Source organism: Dreissena polymorpha, chromosome 9 (assembly GCF_020536995.1).
Source record: "Dreissena polymorpha isolate Duluth1 chromosome 9, UMN_Dpol_1.0, whole genome shotgun sequence".
In the NCBI taxonomy this organism is placed as follows: domain Eukaryota; kingdom Metazoa; phylum Mollusca; class Bivalvia; order Myida; family Dreissenidae; genus Dreissena; species Dreissena polymorpha.
The window spans coordinates 15,825,237-15,836,969 of record NC_068363.1 but is presented as its reverse complement, the minus strand read 5'-3'; the positions used below and the strand labels follow the sequence as shown (position 1 = coordinate 15,836,969).

Below are 11,733 nucleotides of genomic sequence, written 5' to 3'. Positions count from 1 at the left end.
GGGGCCTTTTCACAGATTTTGGAATGTATTGAAGTTTTTGCCTTAAATGCTTCATATTGATGAACATTGGATCTAGAAGGCTCCAGTAAAGACAAAACAAGACTAACATTTAATAAAGAAAAAAGGTAACCCTTGACTGGGCTCGAATCACTGACCTCTGGAGTAAAAGTCAACCGCTAAGACCACTCGCGCATCCGTGCTCATACAATTAGCGATGAATTTTATACTTTATATATGCAATCCTCGTAGTATCACAAAATATAACGACAACAACAGAAGTCTCCAAATTATTCAACCGTTTCGCGTTGCAACGCTTTGTCATTTTCAGGTTTTTAAATTGTAAATAGATGCATATAATGGATATTTTAGAGCATGGTAAATGTTCAATATTACTGTTTCCTCACAAATATCATAACTACACCGAAAATTTGCGAATCTGAAACATTTTTTAAAGGCCCCTTTAATATAAATGAAGTACGTGATCATCGTGCGATTCAAGCTGGTGTATAAATACATGACTGATTTAACGATCCGCATGCCTGCAGTAGACTTATTGAACACCAACGTTTTATGATAAAATATTTGAAGAATAAAACACAACACCAGTTGTTCTTAAGAAAAAGAATATTATGCACAAGAAAATCACGAACTAGGGCTTCCCCCTCCCCTGTCTTTGTTCAGTGGCCTTTGGCCCCTCAATTTATGCAGAAAATGTCTCGCAAGCTTGTCAAAATTGTGAAAATTTGAGAAACAAACTTTTGTGAATATCAACCGTGCACCTAGAAAGATAAAATGTCCTGTTTTCACACGAGAACACAGAGACCACACCCGTAAATGGTCAAGAAATGTCAGAGCATCATGGATGAATGAGTTGGAAGCAATTATGTAGAAAATGGTCCAAAACAAAACAATGTGAAATTTCAATGTATATCTTGCAGTGTTTTTCAGAAATAACAACTTTAAGTGTTGCATTAGAAGTGCTATTGAGTGCAAGTGACCATGTTTAAAAGAACGCATCGAAGTAACATGATTAAAAATGATTGTATCAAGAAAAAACAACAACAAATACAAAAAGCGTTGTACAAACAATGAAACTCTGCTTATCTCATCACCCGTGAAATACATGATCTGGCATGCTTATAGAGTGCTTTGCAAACTCATTCTTTTAAGATCTTTAACATCAAAATATTTGCATTTTTACACAATATTTTCTGTATTGTAATCGTACCTTTGTTAACATGTTTGAAGTTCAACACATGAAACAATAACACCAAGAGCTGCCCCTAGATGTTGACCTTGTAGTTACAGAGATCTTGATCCCCCCTGGCCCAAAATGCAATCCTATGCTAGATAAGCATGTTAGCTTCCAACACACACAACTTCATCAAAATGTCTTCATTCTTACGGTTTTTAATATAAACCCTGACTCCATTTTAACAACATTGACTGTTCCAACTGGCTCCATATGCTGGGTCTCCATGCAAGCATGCCACAGTCTCGTCCCGGTAGATTAATGATTTTTTTTTATCAAAACACAAACCGTAACCTTAATTACAAAAGGGGCATTATTCTGCTTAATTGAATGTCAGAGTAGTAATTTTTTGTCAAGACCATATATAATGACCTTAAAGACAAACATTGAGATCAAATTGATTGTCAAGAGACAATATTAGTATTATAGAGATTTGAGTTGCAAGTCATTATGAGTTATGGTACTTGGCCAGCGACCTGAAATGATGATCCTGAAAACGTGTAAACTTTCAATTGAATAGATGTAGTATTAAAAAGAGATACGTAGTTGTTGCACATTAAATCTAAACCTAAATCCGAGTATTGCGTAATCAATTTCGTCCCTGTCACATTAATTGTGTGGGTACTGGTAATGAAATCCATTGTGTACAGAGATTCTACCCCAACCTTTGATTCAAATAAGACATTTCTAAGTTACTAACACAATTATTTGCACAATGTAATAGTTAACCTGCTTACACAGGAAAAGTGTTATTGACCGCCGTTATATGACTGAAATAATGTTAAAACGGCATAAAATTCCCACTGCACAAACAAATGAATATGCGCATTTCACGGCAATGAAATTATAATTTACTCTCTTACTTATTACTCAGTTTAGAAGGGTAATACGTTGATAATCTTGATGTGACTTAAATAAAGTGTTAGTCGGGGGGTCCTCGTATTATGCTACTTTGATAGCAAGCGGTCTCGCTAAACGAACGGACTTTGTATCTCGAAATAAGCATCTATTATAGCATTGTAACAAAAAAATTGAAACAAGAAATTGCCAAGCAATATGGTCCCCTTCCGGTGAAATTCCACCATTGCCCGATTTTTGATTATTTGTTGCCATAGCAACCAGAATTCTTGACGTAGGAACAAAATGAAATGAAGTGCATAATCTCCACATTGCCATCTATCCATGTTTCAAGTTTCATGAAAAAATATGAAGAACTTTAAAAGTTATCGCAGGATCCAGAAAAGTGTGACAGACAGACTGACTGACTGACCGACTGACAGACAGAGCGCAAACCATAAGTCTCCTCCGTATTCACCGGTAGGGGACAACAAGGCTATTGTCAAGCAATATGGTCCCCTACCGGCTCCACCATTGTCAGGAATTCCACCATTTTCATATTTTTTAAATATTTTTGTTTGGTTGCCATAGCAACCACAATTTTTGACATAGAAACAAATTGAAATGACGTGCATAATGTCCATATTGCCATCTATCCATGTTGCAAGTTTCATGAAAAAAGATCAAGAACTTTTTACAGTTATCGCAGGATCCAGAAAAGTGTGACGGACAGACAGACTGACAGACTGACAGACAGACAGACAGAGCTCAAACCGGTAGGGGACAACAACTCATATACTGCACGCTTCCATACATAACTGATCGAATAATGTTTGCCTCTACTTTTACTCATTTTCATTATACTTTTTTAAAACGAGGGACTGTCATATTTTTTTAAAATAAAAATAGGATTATTCATAAAATGTCGACTTTAAATAGGCATAATTCAGTTGATAAAAAATTCATTTCATAAAGGTAAGCAATAATACAAAAAGCTAAATTACAGTATATACATACATATATAATTACAAAGCCCTATACATTAGTATTAGACGAACACTTTAATTATATAATTAATAAATTTAAACATGCCCGATCAAATCCGCACGGATACAAACACCATAGTGGCATTGAGTTAAATGTTCTAAGAGTAAAAACGAATATTTATGATAATTGGTACGCACATGTATTCTGGATTTGGGTCAGCAAATATATATTCAATAATACTAGCCTTGGTGTACATTTCTTTTACATGAACCCTGCTATTGTTGCAATGATTATTGATGAACGAACACATTAAAAAAAGAATTAAATGTGCGCCAAATTATTAATGTAATTCGTGCATGTTAGAACAAATCCAAAAGCATTGGAGAATTAAATCTAATACTTTAATGACGTTTACGGAAGAACGTTTAACGACTTGATTGTTAGCATATCTTTTCCGCTTTCACTCTCTTAAAAAACAAAGTCATGCGATAGCAATAATTTCCGTTAAAAAATTAATAAAGTTGTTAGGCAACACAATTTAATTTTACGTTGATTTTACTAATTAAACGTATTAACTCGTTTTATTACATCGAATAGTAATATTAAATGCTGATATGTATGAATGTGCATCATGAAGTAGTCATTATAATTAGACAGCTCGAAGTTTGTCAATGATGGCACTGCTGTACGCCAACGTGAATCAATCATCACCTATAGAGTATCAAGAATTACCTCTAAAAGGAACTCCATGCACGATTAAAATCACAAATGAACATCCAACCATTTTAATGACCTGCCAAACCAACATGTATATGATTTGATAACCAGAAACCTATCTCTTTGAATAATTAAAAGAGTGACTGTTTTGATAATTTATTCATCATTCGTCATTCGTCATCAACTAAAAATAAATAAATTTAGTGTAAACATTTGATCAAACAGCTATATTGCATTTCGATGTTCTGATTTTTACGTCAACTTGAAAAGCACTCGCGGTTTCAGTGTTTGGACACAGCACTTTGTATTGAAATAATTTATTAATATCAGAATTATTGGTTTCCAATTAGGTGTTAAAATTACAAAATTGGATATGTTATGTTAGCTCTGACATATAAACACATACATATCTTTTCGTGGCCTAAGTGCTTGATCTCGTTCTACGTAGACTATTGTGAACACTCATTTTCACTTAAACCCACTTCATATCAAACATATATTTATGCCGATTGGTCGAAATAGTTTGAGTCACTGATTTAAGAATAGCGTCTGAATTTTTTTACGAGAAATAGTATAAATTCTCTCTGTATTTAGTGTAATACATATACTACTTGAAGCACACAATCAAGATATAATGGTAGCTTCATTTATTACTGAGGCAATCAATATTTCTCTTTAAACATTGATATTCTAAACTGTTGATATATCTACACATGTGCGGAACATTGTTTTAGAGTGTTCGCAACAATTGCGCAAAATTCTAACAGTCAACATGACTCTACCAACATGTACGTACACCCTCAACACTTCTCTGCAGGCAATCGGACACGATGTTTTCAGAATTGTTTTCTTCCGATCAAAGAAGCGCAGACAGCAGACATACGAAGACAATCAGATGCACGAATGCCAGCTTCAAACACGCAGAGGAAGCTCACCTGGAAGTAATCATCGTCGAAAGCGATGTCGGTTATCTCTTTTGTCGAATTGTTTTCCAGCGTGACGACTCTGGTTTCGTACCTAGGTTCAGAGCACATATGACTAACCTCCATGTAATTTGCGGCGCCCTGGTTCTCCGCGCGTCTGCGGGGGTTGGTTGCCCGCACAACGACGTACGGCAGCGTCACTACAGTGGTTGACGTAAGGAACGCGGCGATGATCCCACCGCTGTACCGCAGCGACATCTGCACGTGTGGGTTGCGCACCCGCATGTATCTATCCACGGCTACGCACACTACGAGCCCCGCCGACATGAGACCGGCGAAATATCCGACGTAGGACTGAACGACGTCGATGACGTACGTCTGTTTCGTTGACAATACGTCGAATAGTTTCACAACCTCAGCGATTAAAATGTTGCAGTGAATAAGGTCACTCATTGCGAGACAGGTCGTGAAAAGATTACTAGATTTCTTCAGAATCGTTTGTATAATCGTTTTAACTATTATGTTCTACATATTATGTACACCATCGCATATTGTTCAGCTCATTATGTATGTTTATATTCACCGTAGAATATTTAGAAACTCTCAGAGTGGCTTATCGGTGTTTATATCAAACATTACTTAATGTATTCTTAATGTGGTTGCAATATCGGTATATACCGCGAAACATTCACATGATATATGGTACGATATGGGCATATCAATTAAATGACTTGTATGCATCATGCCGTCTGACGAAAATTTGAAAATTTTACGAAAAATTTATTTAGTTATCCTTTTTTGTGAAAGAAGCTCTGTTAATTAGAAGCCGTATCGAATGCTGTTCAGTACACCAGCTGAATTTTAATGTTCCGCGTTTATGTTTATCTGTTTATTTGTTTAAATATTTTAAGTATGTAATCCTAATAATGCATTCTAGTACCTGCAATTAAACTGATTAAACTGATTTGAAAGGAAAATGTATGCTTGTGTTTTAACATTAAATATACAAGGATCGGTATAAGGATCGGTATAAGGTGATTAATTTCTGAATATAGTAATGCAGCAAGAAACTTGCATCCGATTCTTTCTGACATTTAGTTGGTCACGTAGCGACCAGCTAATGTTGTTACTCACAATTTCAAATCGGTTCGGCTTATCTACGGAGATCCTACTACCTGCCACATCCGCGCGAGAAAGAGTTGTATAATTTATGCAACAGGTTTGAGTTATCCAACTATATTCATTCACAAATGGAAACATTATATGAATATCGTGTTAAATGTAATAGTTTTGAACGGAGCTTATATAAAAAAGAATCAATAAACAAATGATTGTATTTTACATGTCGCGGAAGAGATTGTTTATGAATGATTAAGATTGTTTATTAATGATTAAAATGATCCACTTTCTGCTGCGTCTTCATGACGTTGTATTTGTGCTCAGCCCATTCATAATCTGAGGCTATTAATAGCTGCGGCTGCTGATAAACAAGGGAGAGTCCAATTGCACGGGTGATAACAACACAATAGTATCACATTACGCTTGTTAATCTGAGGCTATTAATAGATTCGGGAAAACAAAGCAATTGTATAAGGTTATGCTTGTTTATATTCTCAATTTATAAAACGTTGAACATGAGTTCAACATTAACATCAGGGATACGATAGACAACAACAAAAATGCTTCATAATCGCTAAAACCGAATATAACAAACAATTAAATTTAACACGAATGATCTGTTTTGTAACCTCGTTCATGCTTCTACAGCGGGGATTTGTGGGGAACGTTATTTTGTTCTCAACAGATAGCGGCGATCTTTTGTATTTACGGGTGCTAACAACGCAAAACTAGAAGGTTAAGCTTATTTATATTCGCAGTTCTCAATTTATAAAACGTTGTATTGGACACGAGTTCACCAATTACTACAGGTATACTATAGTAAACCTCAAAAATGCTTAATAATCGCTAAAACCGAAAACGACTAAATAGAACAAGAAATATCTTTTTAAAATGTAGTCGACGTATACGCTGACTTTGAAATAACATTTGCAATTTACTTTTCTAAATAAATAAATAAATAAATAAAAGGAAAACAAAATTTTAACTATTATAAGTTTCTTTCACTTATAAGTTGCAAATTCACCGCATGAAATGTGTGTTGTCAGTGTCAAACCACACATCGTATGTGTCTTCTCGTGCCTTATTATGAGTATATTTATCACTATCGAAATATATCGTATGTTAATGTTTGATTTAAACGCTGTTTTCTTTCGACACATTTAAATCACACTTTCATAGCCGCGTCATGCGAAAATGGGTCTTATGCGTTTCGACCAGCGTTCCTCAAACTCAACATGTGCATTTGCGCAGTCTGGTCAGATGCTATGCTGTTCAATATAAAATCACTCAATATGTTATGGTCTCAATATGTCTCTCCTTACCAGACTGAGAGATGAGCAGGCTGAGTGGGATATATATATATATATATATATATATATATATATATATATATATATATATATATATAATAAAAGTAAAAACACGTGTCTGGGATTTTAAATATATATTGATTTAGCCAACGCGTTTCGCATAGCTCATCAGGGCATAATACAATATATTACAACGTCAAAATGTCATGGAGATAACGTCATATCAATTATGACGTCATAACGTCAATAAATATTAAATGAAATTTAATTTGGGTTTAAATACATGTATAAATGTTGTTCTTTTGCTAACCTAGCTGAAATATTGTTCGAAAATAGCTTATAAAATGGAAATATTTTAAATTTTGGTTCATTATGTGAACATTCATCTAAATGTTTACTTAAAGGCATCTGTCTTGTTGAGGGGTCTCGCATTTGTTGTTCATGGACAGATCGCCTATTTCTAAGTTTATCGCCAGTTTGGCCTATATAATATTGTTTGCATCCATTGCATACTAATACATAAATCACATTTTGTATATCACATGACATATTAGTTTTTTATTTTGAACATTTTGCCATTAAAATCAAAAGAATTCCCTTCAATAATATAACCACACAGGGCGCATCTAGGGTCATTACATTTGGATACTCTTGGTTCTTGAGATGAAAAGTAAGATTTGGTTAACAGACGTTTTAAATTAGGTGGCTGTCGCTTACATTTTATTATCTTCTGATTTGAAATTATTTTATTCATAACCGGGTCTGTTTGTAAAATGTCAATGTTGTTTTTTAATACGCCAAACAGTTCTTTATTTTTTGGATTTTGTGTTGAAATAAATGGAATTATATTACTCTTGTCTTTTTGTGTTGATTTTGAAAGTAATTCATGTTTAGGGATGGAAAGTGCTTTTTTAATACCTGTATTTATAATAGATTGTGGATATTTTCTTTGAATAAGGGAATGTTTAAGTTCATTTAAACGTTTTAGTTTAAGTTTATCATTCGAAACTATGGTGCAGATCCGTTTCGCTAAAGTGAAAGGAATATTTATCTTTGTGTGTTTATTATGACACGAGGTAAAATTAAGATATTGTTTAGAATCAGTTTCTTTGCTGAGCACAGGCACACTGATGTAGCCAAAGTTCAGAGGTTTTATCTCGAATCAGCCTATGAAATATTCGAAAATATTCATGCGTGTCTGCTGGCGTTATGTAAAAGTCATTAAGATGAAAAGCTGAGTAAAACAGCTACGCCGAACAAGCGGATGAGTGCTCTATACCTATGTTTATGTAAGAGTTTTTGACACCGTGTGAACTGCTAGGGTTACAAGTAATGCAGAAACAACAATGTACGGGTTAACAGGGCTGTCTTGATGACTACCTAATACGTGAGTAAAAAATATTGCTCGCAGATTTATCATTTATTAATTTATTTTCATCAATGATCTTCTTGTATATTTTGAAATTGTATATGGTGTCAAAAAAAGTGAATTGTCATCATGAAATTATATTCTTAGTGAGATAGGTATTCGATATTCCAACAATATTCATTTAATATGATGGTGAATGCAAAATGTCTTTATATTCAGTTCTCACAGCCATTTTCACCATACCTTATTTGCTTTCAGAACGTCCAAAAATGCCATGTTTTTTTTATTTGTCTAAGTTATCTCTATGAAATAAATAGGATGATAAATAGTGCACACAAAGCTCGACCAGGGCCCGTATTCACCAACCGATTCTTAGACTTAAGAATAAAGAATAGACTTAGAACCAAGAAAAATGTGTTCAGTGATTAAATATATACAGGCCTCCACTGGTGATTATGTCATTAACAAAATGTTCTATATGAAGAATAATATAGACAGAGATGTTTACTGCAGAGTTTGGCTAAAAATTAAAGAAATTATTGAATATTCTAATTTAAAGAATTTTCTTTATTCTTAGACTCAAGTCTAAGAATTGTTTGGTGAATATGGGCCCCGTGCGTTATGACACACTCTTCATAAATGTGAATGGCGTGTGTTCATTTGAAACTTGCGATTAATTTTTAAAATGAATTGCGTCTTAACCCATTTATGCCTAGCGTCTAGAAAAAAGGCCTTGGCAAACAGCGTAGACCCAGATGAGACGCCGCATAATGCGGCGTCTCATCAGGGTCTTCGCTGTTTGCTAAAAGGAATTCATGTAAGAAATATTCTAAATATAGAAATAAATATACTAGCCATCCCTAATTTTGGAAATAAATTGATCCAATTTAGAAGGATGGGAGAGTCCACTAGGCATTAATGGGTTAATCAATTATGCAATAGCGAACAACTTCAGTGCCTTCAGCGCTTTGATGTATATATATGTACTGCATGGCCATTGGGTGCAGCAACCATCTCAATTTACAATAATATTATATAATGACCTAATAATAATACCCATTAATACTAATCGTATAAATACTCCCCTTAATTGCACAGTAACAGAAACGATTAGTAAAAGTTAAAATATGGTTTGTGTTTTTCAACAAATGTAGTGTACACTGATCAAGTTACGAAGACGATTGATCAGGCACAAAGCATTGTGTACACACCGGTCTAACTGCTAACGTAATGACGTCACCATCTATGTATAGAATGGGCGCAAAGCTGTCAAAACAAAATGGCGCGCATTGCAATCGTCAGTAAAGTTTGCTGTGTTCAGATTGTTGAGTTGCTATATAAATGTTCACGTTCATGCCTTTATTCAAGATAATTAGTCAAGATATTGAGTGCATCGTGCTTGAAATAGTAATAACCTTACACTTCGATGTGGCTGACTAAGCCTAGTTCACACCAACGGCGAATGCCGCGCTTTGAATCGGAGAGCCAAGCGCCGTCATTTTTGTTCACTTTTCCAAAAATATCTCGATCTATTACGCTCTGATAAGCTCTGATACGCTCTCATACGAATTGGTTGACGCTTTGAGGACAAAATATTTCCCGACATGTTACGATTCCTTACGCTTTGATCCCGCTTTGAACAGGCTTTGTTACGCTTGAAATTACGCTTTGATAAGCTTTATTACGCTTCATTACTCTTTGATGCGGTTATGAAGCTTTAACTCAGGCTCTGATACGACAATCAAGCTTTGTTGTGCATTTTTACGCTCTGTTACGTATTGGAAAATGTCGAGATTGCCAATTTTTATCCCGCTTTTGATTCAGAGCCTATATAAAGATGCAGCAGATTCACAAAATCATTGCATCTTTTACTCCAGAACACGATTGCAGAACAACAAGATCCAGAGGTACCAGAGCATGATCTATCCGAAGAAGACATGACGTTTGTCTCTCTGTTGTATAACTATATACTATCCCTTGAGGCAGAGAACAGGGAGGAAGAACAGCAAAGACAAGGGGAGGTTGACATACCAGCAAGAGGTAGAAGTTCATTTATCAGAAGCTGCTGGACCAGGCCATGGCTAACTGAAGAAAGAAGACAGCAATATGGCCATTACGCTAGCCTCTTGGACACACAACTCAGATTAGAAGACCTTGGTGCCTTCAGAAATTTCACCAGATTAAACCCTGAGGTCTTTGATGATATCCTGGAAAGTGTGGCACCAGTCATCCAGAAGCAACAGACTAACTACAGGCACCCCCTGTCAACTGGCCTCAAGCTGGCAATCACATTGAGACATCTGGCCACTGGGGACAACTACAGGTCAATGGCATATGGATTCAGATGTGGTATCTCCACAATATCAGAGCTGATTCCAGAAGTGTGCACGACAATTGTACAGGTATATTAAGATGAAGTTTTCAACCCACCTACCACCCCTGAAGCCTGGAGACACCTTGCCCAGCAGTTTGAACAGAGGTGGAATGTCCCCCATGCAGTTGGTGCCTTGGATGGAAAGCACATAGCCCTCAAGAAACCAGCAAACACAGGCAAGATCTACCATAACTACAAGGGGTTCTTCTCCCATAGCTTTTCTTTGTTCTGCGGGTCCTTATAATCTGTCAGTCTCTTTGAGTAGATGGAAGGTGTGTCTTTTAGCCAGTCAATGACCTCTTCTTTTTGCGCTTCTGTTAGTGGTGCATAGTAGTATGGTTTGTACGTACGCTTTTTGCTGGCGGCTGCTGCTGGAACAGGTGTGATGACTGGGAGATGATCCCCTGCAGGGTGAGGCTGTGGCTGCTCTGGCTCTGGAACCAGTATTTCTTCATCTTCTGCCGACGGTGGTATTGGAGACCTCGGCCTTTTAGCCACTTGGCCTATGACTGTCTCTTTTCGGCTCTTCTTGCTGCACCTCTACCTCTCTTGGGTCCCATCTTTGTGTTAAAGGCTCTATAAAGGTGAGGATCCGTAATTATTTACCGATTTTTACATATGTTTTCATATTCTATTTATAAAGGTTATCAAAAAACAATATATATATGCTATTGGACATAACCATACAAAAATTAGCAAAACAAATTGTTTTGAGCTCAAAAAGCAGTGCCCGCCAAGTTAATTGTGTTCACAAACAATCAGTCAATTTACATCGCTGTTTACTCGTAAATTGAAAGTGAAAGTGACTCAGGTCACTAAAAATATATCGTTGATTTTCAACGTTT

At 35.8% G+C, this 11,733-nt stretch overlaps 1 pseudogene; it reads right to left on the bottom strand.

Annotated features, from left to right (window-relative positions):
- Positions 1-11,080: 11,080 nt before the first annotated feature.
- On the bottom strand, positions 11,081-11,448 carry LOC127845880 (uncharacterized; annotated as a pseudogene).
- Between the last annotated feature and the right edge of the window lie 285 nt (positions 11,449-11,733).